This window comes from Chlorocebus sabaeus, chromosome 21 (genome assembly GCF_047675955.1).
Source record: "Chlorocebus sabaeus isolate Y175 chromosome 21, mChlSab1.0.hap1, whole genome shotgun sequence".
NCBI lineage: Eukaryota > Metazoa > Chordata > Mammalia > Primates > Cercopithecidae > Chlorocebus > Chlorocebus sabaeus.
This window is the reverse complement of record NC_132924.1, coordinates 121,744,444-121,761,100: the sequence shown is the minus strand read 5'-3', so window position 1 is coordinate 121,761,100 and position 16,657 is coordinate 121,744,444. Positions and strand designations below refer to the sequence as shown.

General features: G+C 41.1%; 1 protein-coding gene across 4 annotated transcripts in view; it reads right to left on the bottom strand.

Moving 5' to 3' along the window:
* The window catches only part of CUL1 (cullin 1), a 103,784-nt gene that overhangs the window by 72,798 nt on the left and 14,329 nt on the right, over window positions 1–16,657 (bottom strand). Inside the window, exon 1 of one of the 4 annotated variants that reach the window (XM_037990895.2) lies at window positions 16,094–16,168. The exons of the other annotated variants lie outside the window; for them this stretch is intronic. The gene's annotated coding sequence lies outside the window, so the exon portion shown is untranslated. Of the gene's footprint in view, window positions 1–16,093; window positions 16,169–16,657 lie in introns of those variants that run through there. 4 annotated transcript variants of the gene reach the window in all.

Sequence of the window (16,657 nt, the reverse complement as noted above, 5' to 3'; positions counted from 1 at the left end):
ATCTTAGACTCATAAGTAAAGTAACTTAGGTATTCAATATTGTATCAAACCACTACTTCTCAATGCATAACATCACAGACATAATTTAAGGACTACCTATGAGTATCACATCAAAACGTAAAGGTTTTAAACAGGTATTTCCAGTGCAAATGAAGAAACACTGAATTATTTTAACGGTTTCATAAAACAAATGTTATTGGGAAGTAAACGAGATCTGGAACAATGAGGCTAGGTTACTGAAGCCTGCGAACCTATGTCTGAGTTACCTTGTCAAGTAATTCAGCTCATCCTATATCCTCCATGGCATTGCAGAGCTCTGTGTGATCTAAGGCACATTTAGGGACCCTGTGAGGTCATGCTTAAGGAGTAAGTCTGAACCACTGAAACCTATTCTCTAACTAATTTATTTATATTCTGGGCTGTAATTATTTTATAAATCTACAACACCATTCCTGATCCTGAAAGTATTTTATGTCTTACATTCAAATTGGTATGTTCAAATGTGGAATATGAAAGTATCTAACACAAGGACTCCCTCAAGTTTTAAGAAACTGACAACTCAGCAACCACTCTGGAAATGTTTCCTGTGTGTAGTTTCCATGTGCTTTCCTTTCATCATCTACTTTGGGAGGGTCAATAGCACACTTAATAATAATAAGCATGTTTTGGACTGGTGGTGCCATCTGAGAGCATCAACTGTTTGGACCTACCCTACTTTCCCCATCACTTAATTTTTTCCTAAGGGGAAATAATCACTTAAATTCCCCAAACTCATAGTTCAGTTCATTCTATCTTGGATGATCTTTCTCATACCTCTCTAGATGCTCTTTTACTCCTTTTCCTTTTACTTGTCTTACAATTTCTATCAACAACTGAAAAAAAAAGTTCTACTCTGCCCCCCAAAATGCCTTTCTCCATCAGCCTTGTCCGTGTCAGTGAGTGGCAACACCACATGTATCCACAAGTCAGAAACCTGGGAATGAGTCTGATGCCACAGCCCTCACCTTTCACACTCAAGTGCTACGGACTTCACTTCAAATCCATTCGCTCATCTCCACTTCCTCCTCTAGTAATCATCGCCATCTCTTACCTGGGCCACTATTTTAATTGTCTAAACTAGATTGGAATACCTTGTGTCTGCTTGTATCATTCTTGACATGGCAGTCAGCTGTCTAAAATCCCTGTCATCCTAAGACGGTGTCATCCTAATTCTGAATAGGCTGTCACCCTAAGAGCAACAGGAAGCCAAGGCAGAGTTTGAAGAAGGGAAATCCTTAATATGGCACTATCAGATCCTTTTCTCTCTCTTTATTTGCCGCTTACAAAACCTCAACTCTCCCCCTCCCTCCCCTCAGGTTCAGCCGTACGGATGTCCCTTCCCTGGCCATGCCAGTCTCCTTTCCCCACCAGAGGATCTCTGCATCTGCTGCTGCTTCTGCCTAGACAGTTCTAGAAAGTTCCTCCCCTTCTTCAAGTTGACTTCCAGTCATACTTTCAAAGGAGCCTTACTAGGAAGTCCCAGAAGATGTTCAGGTTTGCCTTTAAATGGGATTTTCCCTTCTTAACACTTACTCCGGGCCATAATCCTGCACTGGTTTCTGTACTGTAACTCCCTCACTTCACTGGGGTGCAAGCCCCACAGGCTCGTGAGAACCTCATACGGAGCCTGGCATGCCACTCAATAAATATTTTACATAAATAAATGAAGGAATAAATTAGGGAATTGAAAAGCTATATGTCTTAAGAAGATTTAGGAATAAAATGCCAGTATCATCAAGCATCTGAACTTGCTCAAAATCCCTCTTTAGAATCTCTACAAAATTCTATCTCGTTTCTTCTAAACTTTTTCCTTCAAATATTGGATTTTAGGCTAAAATTTATGTCTTGTTTCATTTAGTCATGTTTTACATTATTTTGGTCATTGCAAATATATACATATCCCAACACAGTGTTTAAACAGGCTTATGAAAATTACAGAATTTTAGTGACTACTTAGTTTTAATGTTTAGTAGGAAGCTACCATATGTCAGGCACCGTCCTAGGCATTATTTACTCTTAACGGTAAACAGACATGGTCTACGCTCATAATGCTACACTGACGGAATAAAGCGTGCTTATTCATTTATTTATTTTTAAATAGGGGATCACTCTGTTGCTCAGTCTGGAGTGCAGTGGCGTGATCATGGCTCACTGCAGCCTCAACTCCCTGGGCTCAGGTGATCCTCCCACCTCAGCCTCTCAAATAGCTGGGACTACAGGTTAGGACAACCATGCCTGGCTAATTTTTATTATTTATTTTTAAAAATTTTTTTTGGTAGAGATGGGGTTTCGCCATGTTGCCCAGGCTGGTCTTGAACTCCTGAGCTCAAGCAATCCTCCTGCCTCAGCCTCCCAAAGTGCTGGGATTACAGGTGTGAGCCATGGGGCGCCCAGCCAAGTATACTTCTTTCTAAGATGCTGACACATAACTTTTGGTATATAACCTACTTGTAAATCAGAAACTTTATGTGCTATGCATTTGTGTACCAAAAGCATTTGTTCTTAAGAGCCAAATATAATCACTGGCAATTAGAGGTTAACCTTAATGATAGTTCTGACCCTTCCTCTTCAGTGGAAGAAACTAATTCAAAGAAGCAATCAAACTTGGCAAGCTCCTAATGCTACCAAGTAGCAGGACCACAAACTAATACACTGTAGTCTGAATTTTAGGTTCTTCCATTTTTAGGGTGTCGAAACAGTTAAACTACTGTAAGTCATAGGAAAAAACAACCAATTGCCTATTTGTTAAATGAGGAAACCTCAACATCTCCAATTAAAAGAGCTGATAGCTTTAAAGAGTTAGTAAGTCAGTCCTAATTGCATCAGCATTAAATCTACTCAAATATTTTGAAATTTAAGAAAGCCCACTTTTTTTTTTTTTTTTTTTTTAAAGCCTGACTTTTGAAAAACTAAGATAAACTCTGCAACGATCAGGACAATTTGAAAGATAAAGTCAAGATACCAGCAATCCTCTAGCAAAGTTAAAATATACCAAATAAAATGGTCAATGTGGATTTTTCATAACACCTCCATTCTGCTATCTCAGCATAAGCACATCAAATATGTTCTTTACATATTCTCTATCCTTTGTATACATTTCTGATTCCAATTATGAATCTTACTCTGTTAAAACTCTCTGATAATCTATGAGATCAAATACAACTTCTCATGTCACACTGTCAAGTTTACTTGCTGTACACTTTTTGTGTCCAGGTCTACGCACGGGAACTTTATGCCACATCACACCTCAGTTTATATTCCGAATATGCTGAAAAATTAGCAAAATCTTCTATTCCTGCCGCTATGTGATTTATTCTTCTCTATCCATTCCCTTTTCTCTAGTTGTTCCCACTGAGTATCTAAAATTCATGCATAGATGATGTGAGGTTTTCAAAAATTCATACTTAAGTGGGCAGGTTTAAAGAGGATGACCTAATCTTACATTTTTAATATCCCCCAAACAGCCTCACTTATGTACTTAAAATATTAATCACTAATACAGCAAAGAAACCTAAAACAAAGTCTACAAGGAAATGTTAGAAGTAAGCACATCACGAAAATGTCTAAAAGGACAGATAGGTCACACGCATGCTGGGAAGCAAGAGACCTGTGGGCAGGTCCCAGGCAGGGGTCTCTGGAGCAGATGCTGAGGCCTGGCTTGGGTGGAAGATGCTTCTTAGAGATGGGCACCCACGAGATGACAAGGAGGAAGCAGATGGGGCAGAGAAAAGATGAACTGTGATGTAGGCCCTACAAAGCCAGCATCAACCTGACAGAGAACTTTAACAACTGTTGTCAGAGGGTCGCACACGGGCTGCAGGTCAGGCCGTTAACCCCAACTGGGCTGAGAAGGGCGCAGCCCGGTCCAGGCAGCTCTGCAACTGAGACCCGATGGCGCTAACACCGGGAGTCAAGTCCTTCCTTGAAGGGGCATCTGGGTGAGTCACCTGTGTATCTACCAGCCTGCTCCAACGGATACAAGAGGCTCGGGTAATGAAGCTTTCCAGTTTAGAGGGGTAGGGGTGTGTGTGTGTGTGTGTGTGTGTGTGTATGTGTGTGTGTGTGTGTATGTGTGCGAGTGTGTGTGCGCGTGCATGTGCACGTGCTGAATGCCCATGCTTAATCTATTGATGCATCACTCAAGTGTCTGTCGAACTGAACTGATTGCTAAACTGCTGGGACAATAAAATAGAATACAGGAGCCCACAAAATACTTGCTTCTCTGTTAATGTTGAATTTTACTTTACAAACTATATATCCACCATCTTATAATCAGGCCATCAAAGAATATCACTCTTAAGCAGATTTCATAAAAGTCAGAGAGGTTCAAGTGATTTTTAGGTAAGGGGTAAAAATATTTTCCTCATAAATCACGTCTCATAGCTAGAAAACCTAGGAGGTCCCCAAACCTAAAGATAAGAAAAACAAACAAACAAAAAAAACCCAAAACATACTTAGGAAATCAGGTAGTTTTCAAAAGTACTCAGGTACAGGAGATCCTTGGCATCGCAGGAGTTACTAATTGTGATTATGAATGCCCACGAGTTTCGGGCATGTACCCTGCAGATGTGCCACCTCCTGACTTGGACACACAGGTGGCCGGTGAGTGAAGCAGGCCGACAGGGGGGACAGCCACAGGGCCCCTCACAGCTTCAGTGTTCTCTAGACGGCCAGCCCAAACCATGCTCACAAGCTCTCGCTAATCCCCAGAGAGGGATTATCATTTTCTTGACAGGAAACCAAGGCACAAGATGCAATTAGTCAAGGACAAGAAGCAATGGCAGAGCCAGCTGTGCCTCCACACACACTAGCTGCTGGCTCCCAGAGCCCGCATGAGCTTTTACCACAGACACACACGCGCGCAGACACACACGCACGCCACAGTTATACTTCACTTTCATCTAACCCTTGGAAAATAATGGAACACAACAGTCAAAATAAACAGGTCTAATAGGAGAAGGGCAGTCATATACTTAAGAACTTGTCTCACAGAAAAGACTGTTATTCCAAAGGAAGATGAAAGCCAACAGAATCAATATGAAACAAGCGCCCTAACAGTTCCAACTGTGAACTAATCAAACAGGCTGTTTCTCAAGATTAACGGTGCATAAGATTCCTTCATTGAGCAGAAGTGTGAACTAACTAAATGACCTGCAAAACTCCTGAAAAACATATCTTCTTTGATATTAGTAATTTCAGTTTCATCCATGCATACTGAAAGGGCTTTTGAAAAAGAGCACTTACAACAGTCTTCCACTAAACACTAATTGGAACATCAACTGAACTGAACATCAAGGGAATTGGGGAATTACTAGCTTTAGTGAAGCTAAATACTTTGTTTGCTGCAAGATTTCAGAGGTCTTGATAAGTGAACATGCCTTATGAATTTCCATCAGAAAAACAGTACAAAGCATCTTCCCTCAAACTTACTTGGCCATGAAATATTTTTTCCTGAACATATCTTGAGACCAGTAGTGTGTTTCAAGAAAACTCCAGTATTTCAAGGAACATGGCTTTAAAAAGAAAAAGAAAAAAAAAAAAAGATCTCTGCTGACCCCTACTGACTTCTAGCTCTTTGGGGATCAATCACACACTGGTTTGGCAACTTTTTTCACTTAAAACTGATATACCTCACTTCACTTAATGAAATATACCTCATTTTTTTGGTGGGTCATCTATTCTGTTATTCATCAATAATAATACCTAACAAAAAGCTTTCAAGTATTTGCTTTTTAACAAGTATAATACTGCAACAAGCAGCCTGATAAGTATTTACTTTTTGCTTGAGTGATTGATAAATACCTATATGTACCGATCTGACAAATATGATACTGACTATGATGCTGTCTACCAAGACAGGAAACATCAGAGAGGAACAGGTCGACAGGAGGGCAGTTGCCCTTGGACATGTGAACCTGAGGTCCTTGTCAATCACCCCAGGCAGCTGGACACACAGGGCCACAGCACAGAAGAGAAGGTGGCCCTAGACAGCTGATCTCTGGGGTCCACCACCTGATCCTGGGAACCACAGTTCCTCAGGGGAATACGGCAGAGAAACAGCCCAAACTGAGTCCCGAGTAACATTTAAAAACTGACTGGATGATGGAGAACCCATAGAGTTTGTAACTGCAAAGTCACAGCCAGAAACAAAGAGAAGAAACCCAAGCCTGGAAGCCAAGAGAAGAAAGCAGCGGTTACATAAAACTGTGACCTTCTAAATTCTTTCATCTCTCTTAACCCACCTCATGGGTTTGTGTAAGGATGAAATAAGCCAACACTGTTTCAAAAATGCTATTACTTTAGTAGAAATCTAACTGGAACGGGTGGGGAGGGACAAAAAGACAGAGGACCTTGAGCATGTGGGCTGTGAAGGAGTAAGAAAGCTGGAAAGGGCATGATGCCAACCAGGCTCACATGCCTCATCCTCTTCCTGTCTCTGGCTGGGAAGAGGGTTCTCACTCAAGGGGGACTGTGGGAGCGCCACAGTCCAGGTGAGAAGACTCACCAGGACCCCACCTGCAAATGACTGGAAGAAAACACAGCTCAAGGAAACGAGGCTGAAGCCTGGGGTGGCCTGCAACCACCTTTGATAATAGGTTTCAGGAGTGGAGAGGAAGGTTCTGGGCTGTGCCAAAGTGTCCAATTAATTTCTGAACTCTGGTGGTTAGCAGATGATCACTGCAGGGAGAGAAATGGCTAGTGCAGAGGAACTCCAGAGTCTTTCTCTGGGTCCACGGCTGTCAACCCACACAAGGAGGCGGCGGACCCCTGTCTGCAGCCTGCAGACCTGCAGGATGGCAGAGGACAGGAACAGCCACACCGGGAGAGGGCTTTAAGGAGTCTTGGTCTTTATGGAAGAGCAATGGGGTTGGAGCAGTGTGAGAAGCGGCTATGGAGGAATTTCGCATTCATGGATGAGGACTCGAGAGAGGTCCAGGAAGAACTGAGGTGGGTAAAGAAGTGAGGGGAGTGGAGTGGGGAGTCCCAATCAGAGGATGTAGCAGGCAGCTGAGGGTGTTCGTTAGTGCAGAAGACAGAAAGATGACTTGATGGCCTGTGTCAGTCTGTGACCACAGGGAGAGCCACTGGGGATTCAAACCTCCAGCATCAGGAGGCTTCTGCTTTGCAAGACTCAGCCATGGCCCCGAGGTTGGACAGGGCCAAGCGTTTCTTCAACACCTATCTAACCAATTACGCCTTATGTATCCTCCTAATCTATTACTCCTTTGACAACTCCTAAATACACAGTAGAGCAGAATATAACTTCTTAAAACTTTAAGAATTGTAAGCTTTTACTTGCAGCGTGGCACATAAGATATCAAACTGACAGTAAAACAATTTAGACTTAGAGACACTCGTATATGAATGCCAGAAAATACGCAAACACATGCCTTTGCTGCACTGTTTATAAGAGCAAACCAAACCAACCTGGAAACAACCCACATGTCCACCAACAGAATTCACAACTAGGCAGGACGGTCACACAACAGACCACACAAAATGAGCCAACTTCAGCTACAGGCTTCAACACAGGCGAATTTCAGGGGTCTTGAGTGAAAAAAAAAAAAAAAGTGACAAAGGAATATATATACAGTATATCATTTTTATATCTAAGATTAATTTTAAGAGAGTACTTCTATGAAAAGAGAGGTTAGCTCTCCCTGACACGAATGGAAGGCACCGTAGTGACCAACACACGCTTATCTGCTTAAAACAGTGGCTACTGTGGTTTCACTATACTTATGTTAAAAAAAATACTAGCTAGAGATATATATTTTTGAGATTGAAATGAGGCCGGGCGCGGTGGCTCAAGCCTGTAATCCCAGCACTTTGGGAGGCCGAGATGGGTGGATCACGAGGTCAGGAGATCGAGACCATCCTGGCTAACACGGTGAAACCCCATCTCTACTAAAAAATACAAAAAACTAGCCGGGCGAGGTGGTGGGCGCCTGTAGTCCCAGCTACTCGGGAGGCTGAGGCAGGAGAATGGTGTAAACCCGGGAGGCAGAGCTTGCAGTGAGCTGAGATCTGGCCACTGCACCCCAGCCTGGGCACAGAGCAAGACTCCGTCTCAAAAAAAAAAAAAAAAAAAAAAAGAAATGACATAATGGCTGGGATTTACTTTAAAATTTTGCAGAGAGAAAAAAAGCTGAGAGATAGGTACACTGCAGTTTCTACTTTCCATAATAAAAAAGTAACAAAAAACTCAGCAAACCTATATAACATAAGTAAAAATAGAAAAGCAAAAGCATTTAGGGTGAGGGGCAGGCAATTAAAACATTGTGGAACAATTTAGCAGGTGAAAGGATATTCTATGCCTCTCAGAACTGAGACTGGAAAGCTCAAGCTCAGAAATTTTTGAATTCCATAAGAAATTATTAAATTCTCTTTAAGTTTTAAATGAATGGAATGCCTGAAAAAGAAAGAGGCTAATACAGCCAACCTGAGTTTAAGTGTACAGCCAAGATTAGGTAAAACTGCCTAGGCAAGAAAACTGAAGCTTTAGGCTACATACACATGTTACAAAAAGCTCTGTTGAGGATTTTAATAATACACTTCTACAGTTTCAAGTTAATAATTTCAGGAGTAAAAAACCAGCAACAAGCCACCAGATCTGTGGTGGCACCTTCTACTTTGCCCAACCCTTGACGACAACTCCAACCTGTTCCTCACTCCAGCTCTTCCTCCTCCTTCCGCTGGATCTTCCAAAGGCCACAGACTCACATGTTCAACACTGAACTCCTCTCTCCCTGCCTTTCTTCCCAACTTAGTTGTCACAAGCCTCGGCTGCCCAGCTTGGAATCCTAGGAGTTTCTAAAGCACCACCCTCTCTTCTAACTGCCCAAGCATCTAATCCTATCTATTTTCCTCATGTTGCGTGCAATCTCACTTTTCCTCCCCATTCCTTCTACCAAGACTTTCAACTGAGGGTCATGCTTAGCCTCTCTGACTGGTCTCTCTCCCTTCAAACTCACTCCCCCTTCTGCATTTCCCATCAGCTTTGATTCCTCTCTATTCTTACCCCCGATGAAAAATCAGTTCTGTGAATTCTATCTCCTTCTTATCCTCCTTCTCTTTACACTCCCAACTGCCAGAGTCTAGGCATTATTACCTCCCATCTGGCTCACTAACTAAAGGGTCTTCACTGGTCTCATTCCCTCCGATCCATCCTCCATATTGCTGCCCCACAATTTCTAAAACACAAACAGGCACTCACTCTGTTAACTGAATGAACTGCAGGGACCTTTTTCTATACGCTACGTTTTATTTACCCACACCCATGGCACCTCCAGAATGTCCACTGAGTACAACTGTTCCATGTCAGCTTATTAACTATATAAAGAAAGAAAGAACTAATATTTACTGTGGGCTGCTATGCTAGACTCTGTGCAACAGCTTTAATGCTTTCACTGATTTACTCGTCACAGTAAATATATTCTCTGCATGCACAAGCTACATTTCACAAATGAGGAAGCCCAGGCTCAGAGGCGTTACCCATGCTGTTTCCTTAGAAGGCAGGAGTTTCTCATTCCACCTCCTTGAGAAGTGTGCTACCAAGAGTTACTCCTGCATCTGACATTACAACCTGGCCTCAAAAGGAAGCATGCAAAAAGACAGGTGAAAGCTTCATGATATGAATATGTAAAGACAGGTCCAAACTGCTGCCAACGAATAGGTCAGGGAAGAACTGGCAAATTCATGAGCTTGACTTTTACTTACATTTACACTCCCAAAGCTATTTAAAGCTCTACTTTGTTTGGATCTTCACTGGTTACTATTTTGAGTGTTATATTATTCTACATTTTTAAATCAAGACAAATTTTTAACTAAAGATGCCAGGACAGGGACTAATATCTCGTAAATACAGACCAAGAACTTGGGCATTCAGTGTTTGGACATCTACCAAGAAGGACATTTACTAATTAGATAAGACTACATGAGTTCGTTACTGAAATTCAAGGCTTGAAAAATTCGTACTTACTTAGAAGATTTATGCCATCCCTTTCTATATAAAACTATGGAAACTCTCAAATGATTAAAATTGACAAGCAGCATAAAAAAATTTCAATTAACAAACACCCTAATAGACAGCTTCCTAGAGACGGTAGCTAAATTTTATCTCTACTTACTTAAAGCCATTCTAAACCTTTAAGTTCACTGGCTCTAAAGTCAGAGAAATAAAATAAACACATACCCAAATAAGAAATGGGTTCTGCTTCTCAAACAACTAATTCCAAGTCAAATTCTCAAGACATGAATTTATCACATATGCTTGCATTGCCTTGTTCATGTTGTTACTCAAAGCTAATAATTAAACATCTGGGGCATTAAAAGTCCATGTTCACTCAACATAAATCTGTCACATGCTCCATTAATTCTACCAGATACCTACCCCCAAAAACAACAACAAAAAAAAATCAAACATCCACCCAAAGACTTGTACATGAATGTTCACAGCACTTTATAATAGCTCCAAAGTGGAACAACCCAAATGTCCACCAACAGGTAAAAGGATAAGCAAATTGTGAGGCAGCTACATAATAATGCCAAGCAGTCAGACTATTTGGCAAAAAAAAAGAAAAAATCAAGTACTGATGCAGCATGGATGAACCTCAAAAACATTAACACTAAGTGAATGCCAGATGCAAAAGACCACGTATCATATGACTCCATTTATTACATGAAATGTCCAGAATAGGCAAATCTATAGAGACGAAGTAGGTTAGTAGTTGCCCGGGGTTGGGAGGAGGGTAGGAATGGGGAATGCCGGCAAAGAGACACAAAGGATCTTTCCAGGGTGATGGAAATGTCCTAAACTTGCATTGTAGGGATGGCCACACAACTCTAACTTCACTAAATATCACTGAATTATACATTTTGAATGAGCAAATTTTATAGTATATGCATTCAACCTCAATAAAGCTGTTAAGAAAAGACAAAGAACAGACTTAAAGCACGCTAGCTGTAAATCTTATGGTTCAAATTCAGTTCCTTCACAGAAAGGAATGCATCTCTGCAAGACGACCAGGTTCTGTGTACACATGGGTCTTGGCATCAGCACTAAAAGCAGAATTACTGAGTATTCTACCAGAAAGTTAGCTTTAAGAAATGCTATGTAAGACATTACCAATAGAGGGATTTATACTCTCCTGCAATAATATATAAACAGGTGAAAACACAAACATCAAAGTTTTGCCTGCAGGTATTGGAAGAGATGTCATATGGCATGCATGATGTGCTGCCATATTAAAGATACAGACAAAAATGGCAATACGAGTTAATAAGGGAAAGAAGTCATTTGGAATCCTAGGAGTTTCTAAAGCACCACCCTCTCTTCTAACTGCCCAACCATCTAATCCTATCTATTTTCCTCATGTTGCGTGCAATCTCACTTTTCCTCCCCATTCCTTCTACCAAGACTTTCAACTGAGGGTCATGCTTAGCCTCTCTGACTGGTCTCTCTCCCTTCAAATTCAAAGAGAATCAGGAAGCCTTTACAGAATGTGTGCTTTGAGCGTTTCTCAGAGGATGAGCAGGATTTGAACAGCAGTAGAGGTACAGGGAAGCTGATATCCAAGGGAAGACAAGCATGAGGCAGAAAACCGATCACAGGAGCCCGGTGAAGGATTTGGGCAAGTCATGAGAGGTGGCGGCTGGGTCAGTGGGAAGAGGATGCAAGGCCTTTATTCCGTGAGGGTGACAGAGTTATGGAAGGTTTCGGAGAAGACAAGTGACACTGACAGAAAGACTCAACTTAGCCCAACAACAATGGAAAGAGAGAGGCCCAAGACACAGGCGACACAAAGCAGTCATCGTGGTGACTGGTCAGACCGGATGGGGTGACACAGGTAAGAAAGAATTCAGGACAACAAAGGCTCAAATTTATACTTTCAAACTTCCAACAATTTATTTCTGGATTCAAGAACTTGACAGACACCACTTTCAAAATTCAAAACAAGGCCAGGCATGGTGGCCTGCAATCCTAGCACTTTGGAAGGCTGAGTCAGGCAGATCACCTGAGGCAAGGAGTTCGAGACCAGCCTGGCCAACATGGTGAAACCCTCTCTCTACTAAAAATATAAAAATAAGTCAGGTGTGGTGGTGTGTGCCTGTAATTCCAGCTACCCGGGAGGCTGAGGCAGAATTGCTGGAACCCTGGAGGTGGAGGCTGCAGTGAGCAGAGATCGCCCCACTGCACTCCAGCCTGGGTGACAGAGCGAGACTCCATCTCAAAAAAAAAAAAAAAAAAAAAAAAGAAAAACAAAATTCAAAACAAGACAGCTATCGCTCAAGAAATGTTCCATGGTAAGAATAGGAATTTGCCAGATCTAATAACACGACAGATGCATTTACCCTTTGACCTAGCAATTCACTTCTAGGAATCTATTCCCAAAATGTGCTAGCCAAAACCACAAGAAGTGGTAAATTCAAGTTTTGTCACTGCAAAAGACTTGAAATCAACGTCAAATCCATCAGTAAGGGACAGGAAGACTAAGTTAGGACAATGAACACTGCGCAATGACAGGAACTGTTAAGAAAAAAAGAAAGGAGCTCCACATACGGATAAGAAAGTGAATTCTTAGCAGATACTTAACTGAAAACAGGCACCTTTTGTGTGTGATGGGAGTAAATACTAACGTGTAAGTGTAGATACATTTTTCTTTTCAAGAAGGAAAATTGGGAGGCTAACCTGAACACTAATAAAAATGGTTACCCACGGGGGAAGGAGAAAACAGTGTGGGAGACGGGCGGAAGTGAGACTACAGTGGGGTCCATGGGTAGATTTCAGGGGGCTTCACAATGTAAATGGACCAAAAAATGACATTTTTATTTTCACTAACATTTGATGGAAATTTGACAATTCCTTTGATTATGAATGCCGGCAACAGATGCAGTACTTTTAACTAAGTGTCCAACTTTGTCAGCAAGAAATCACAACGATTTTCATTATTCCATGCTAGACATTGCCAGTATCATTTATGCTCATCAACACCTTGAAATTATGGTGGTTACCTATGAAGTCTATAACTACTAGATCTTATATAGGAAGATGTCTGCATGTGTTAGCATGTGGAATTCTCAGGAATGGACATGTTTGCTACACTTTTGACACTTTTTATGATTAAAAAAAGCAAAAAAGTTGTACTATAAAAGCTAGAAACATCTTGGAGCCATATGTGGCCTACAGGATCTCAAGCAATTACAGCCTCTGTCTTAGGTAATCATCCAGCAACAATATAATTGTAAATAAATATGAACTCACAAGTACGAAATATCATGGCAGTTCTAGGTTACAGGATGATCATCCAGACATATAATGTATTTATATGAAATTCTTTATATCACTAAATTGAACACGCAGTTTAAAAATTCTCCTGCTGGCAAAACCCCAGGAGTAAAGGGAGTTAGAGAGGAAGAACTCTATATAAGAAAGTGAGGATTAACAGAAATAGATAAGTTACGAGAAGCAGCCTGAAACTAGAAAGAAGATGAAGAGCTTAATTTTAGATAAGTTGAATGTGATTTTTTTTTTAAAGGCTGGCAGTTTAAAAATTGTAGCCCAAAGGAAACCACACCTGAAGGAATAAATTTAGTAACTGAGAAAAAAGTAAAATTGTTGGCATCAGTGCAAACAACAGCGCAAAATCTTCAAAGTGTGAAGAACTTAATAGAGACGAGGACTAAAACTTTGTGCTTAAAGGATGTGGGCAAAGTAGTCCCTTGCCTCCCACCCCTCCCAAAAAAGGAGAGAGAATACTTGCAAGAGACAGAATATATAAGTAGGAGAAGCAGGAGGCCAGAAGGCAAGCCAAAGGAGGCTCATCCACGAAACTTCTAGCTCAACAGTGTTAAGGTTGAAGATAAATCAAGGAAAAGTTCTATTACGAAAAAGTCATTGACTGTGGTAACTGCCAGGAGACACGGCCTTCAAGAACATGGCTCTGAACGAGTAGAAAGCAATGAAACCTGGCTGCAGCCAAGCAGAAACGGAAATGACTTGCTCAAAACGACGGTGGGAAGAGGATGGTGGACTCTGTCACTAGCAGAAGTCACCAGATATCTGCCTCTCCCAACATCACTGTCACAAGAGGATCCTCAGGACTGACTCGGAGAACGCGATGACTTATTACCCCATTCACCATGATACAATGACGGGTAGGAGGGAGACATGAATTTTCCTTCTAAATTCTAAAGCCAGTATACAAGCATAATTACAACAAACTTGCAAATGAACAGACATGACAAACATCATGTCTTCCAAAACCACGTACCTTATTCAAAAATAAGGTACAACTTGGGAGGCTGAGGGAGGAGGAGGGCTTGGGCCCAGGAGTTCCAGGCTGCTGTGGACTGTGATCATGTGACCACATTCCATCCTGAGGGACACGGCAAGACCCTGTCTCACACACAAAAAACAAACAAAAAACCAAGTACAACTAATGATACTTACTTACAGCAGAAGTCTCACAATAGAACTTCTGTGCACGTCTCTCAGCTGGCTGCATGCCACCTTGGATTCAAAGTCTGGTATAAAGATGACCATGTTCTGCCCAGGTGTGTTCATGCTTTCCACTGCCCTCTAAAATGAGTCCCCATGGCAACCTCAACAAGATGACCTCCAATCAGATCACCACCAGATGGCAACAAGAAAATACCACACCAATCACTACAGAGAAGACAGACAGACTCCAAACCAGCCAGCACTGCTATTCAGATTCTCTTAGAAGGAACATTGGCTCCTTCTATAAGGCCAATTCTAATTCTGTTCATTCATTTTTAAGTTTTCCTTAAAAAATTAAGTACCAATGAGGGGGATGGGGAGACACTGGTCAAAGGTGCAAAGTTTCAGTTGGATAGGAGGAATAAGCTCAGGAGGTCCAGCACCCAGCATGGTGACTCCAGTTAATAATAATGTACTGTATTTTGAAAATTGAAAATTGCTTAAAAGCAAAACAAGAGAGAAAAAACTGCTTATAGTACATCTCAAAAGTTCTTACCACAAAAAAATGTTAAGTATGTGAGGTGATGGATATAATTAACTTGACATAATCATTTCATGATGTGTAGCATACATGTATCAAAACATCAGGTTGTATGCTTTATGTTTTATTTGTCAATTATACCTTAATAAAGCTGTGAGTGGGAATTAAACACCAAAATACCGACTTCTCAAAACTGCTATAAAGAATAAATTAGTAGAGCCTCAAAGTTTTACTAAATAGACATAGCAGCCTTCTCATTGTGATCAATCTATGTCCTTCTAATTATATAAATATACACACATGCAGCCAGGCGTGGTGGCTCACGCCTGTAATCCCACAATTTTGGGAGGCCAAGGTGGGTGGATCACCTGAGGTCAGGAGTTCAAGACCAGCCTGGCCAACATGGTGAAACCCTGTCTCTACTAAAAATACAAAAATTTGCCTGATGTGGTGGCGCACACCCGTAGTCACAGCTACTTGGGAGGCTGAGGCAGGAGAATCGCTTGAACCCGGGAGGTGGAGGTTGCAGTGAGCCGAGATCGCGCCACTGTACTCCAGCCTAGGTGACAGAATGAGACTCCATCTCAAAAAATATATATAAAATAAAATACACACACATGCTAATTCATTCCTTCAAATTTATAATTATGAGAATTCTCAGATATCATTAAGTAGAAGTACAGAATTTTCTTCTATGAACATCTTAGGAATTAGAAAACAATTTTTTTTCTCTTAGATACCTGAATAAGCAATAGAGGAGGGTCCTTTTAAATCCTAAAAAATCCACACTCAAGCACTAAATGCCTTAAATATTGCTCAATTCAGAAATGAATCTTAATTAAGTCAACATCTATATTCTTCCTATTTTACTACATGACTTCCAGGTAAGATGCCACAAGCCACACTGGTATAAATTGCTCCAGAAAACCTGAAAACTTACAGAAAATCACAATCACATTATATTTAACAGGTGTTATAAAGACTGCCCACTTTGTCCAAATAAACTAGTTTTAACTGCTGAGGACTGAATTTCAGGTCTTAGTTTCAGCACAATGGTTTTATTCAATTACCTTGATTAAATCATGCTTACTCAGCGGTCCAGATTGGTACTTGCCGTGTATTTTGTTTCCAAGTATTTTCATTCACTTTAAGACAAGAAAAAACAGTATTGCATTTGATCATGATCATCTACACCACACATGCTTTTCAAACTGAGGGCTGCGATTCATTATTGTGTAGATCACGAAACCAACTTAGTTAAAGGGAACTGGAACTTTTTTTAAAAATCAAATAGAAAAAAAAAAGCTCATAGAATGCAACAAGGTAAGTATTACTCAGTGCACTTTTTTTCCCAGTTATGTCTGTTTGGGTGCTGGGTTATCCCACAAAAAAAATTTTACTAAAGAAACAATTCAAGAGGCGCTGATCGACAGTACACAGTGACAAATTTCAAACAGCTAATACAGAAATGTGTGGGATGTCTGTGGAACTTCACAGCTCTGGCTCAACAAGTCACTGGCAATGTGGGCCTGGTCAGATTCCTTCACTTCTGTGCCCATATTTCATCATCTGTACTAGAAATAATACTGTAGTACCTGTTGTATAAGGTGGCTGTGAGGAATAAGTGAGTTATG